This window comes from Bison bison, unplaced genomic scaffold, assembly GCF_000754665.1.
Source record: "Bison bison bison isolate TAMUID 2011002044 unplaced genomic scaffold, Bison_UMD1.0 scf7180017855640, whole genome shotgun sequence".
NCBI classification, from domain to species: Eukaryota; Metazoa; Chordata; class Mammalia; order Artiodactyla; family Bovidae; genus Bison; species Bison bison.
The window spans coordinates 18,440-19,653 of NW_011486213.1; the positions used below are offsets into that span (position 1 = coordinate 18,440).

Here is a 1,214-nt window from a genome sequence, read left to right on the forward strand (position 1 = left end):
TTTTTTTTTTTTTTTTTTTTGAGGTTTTGCACCTTACTGCTTATCAACCATGAGCTCCCAGATTGGTCAGAATTATTTCACTGAGATGAAAGCTGCGGTCAACCACTACGTCATCCTGCATCTGGGTCCCCCTACACCTACCTCTCTCTGGGCTTCTGTTTCCACCACAAAGATATAGCTCTGGAGGGTGTGGACCACTTCTTCCATGAGTCCACTGTGGAAAAGGGCAAGGGTGCAGTGTCTCTTGAAAATGCAAAACCAGCGCAGTATCCCATGCTCTCTTCTAGCATGTGCAGAAGCCGTCCCCAAGATGAATGGAATAAAACTCTGGACAATAAGGAAACTGCCATGGCCCTTGAGAAGAACCTGAGCCAGACCCTGCATGCCCTGGGTTCTGGCTGCACAGACCGCAATCCCTGTGACTTCCTAGAGAGCTGTTTCCTGGAGGAGTAAATGAAACTCATCAAGTAGATTACAACCACCTGATCAGCCCCATCCCCAACCCCCATAGACTGGGGACGAGGTGGGGGAATGTGAAGCTGAGCCAGTAGTTCTTCCAAGGGCTCACCCTCAAGTACAACTGGAGTCTCTAGAGCCCAGTGGCCTTTGAGGGGCGCCTCTGCATCCCCCTGAAGTCAGGGCTGTTGCCTGAACCACTACCTGCAGCCACTAGGCAGTTTTTTTTTTTTTCTTTTTCTACTGAGTTTCATTTTAATTCAATTTGAAATAAGCAAACATTTAAAAACAATGTTAACTTCCCCCGATGTGTCAGAAGTAATGGCTGCTATTACAACCATTGAAGAGAAGCGTGCAAGGATCGATGAGCAACAAGATCAAATTCACAAATGTGTCTAGGCAGTTTTTTTTTAAACCACCCTGGGGCCCTCACCCAAGCCCTGAACCAAAAAGAAATAAAGGTTTTGCAGGAAAAAAAAAAAGTGAGAAGAGGATATTGTTTACATTTTTGTTTAATTTCATATCTGCTTCTGCATTCAGCCTGTTGCAATGTTGTTTTGATTCAAGTATAGGAAGAAAATGTGGCCTCCTACAGATATATTGTTTGGAAAAAGGAAGTGTTTTAGGAGCCTTTCCAGATAATTAGATATTCTTCTTAATACCACGCCAAAACTGGGGCAGCTGTAGTTTCTTAAATGTTAGTTGCAGTGTGGAATCTGATACCAAATCAATGACTTTTTCATACTGTTACACTAAAA

General features: G+C 43.7%; 1 pseudogene; it reads left to right on the plus strand.

Moving 5' to 3' along the window:
* Window positions 1-23: 23 nt before the first annotated feature.
* On the plus strand, window positions 24-453 carry LOC105002401 (annotated as a pseudogene).
* The last annotated feature ends 761 nt before the right edge of the window (window positions 454-1,214 follow it).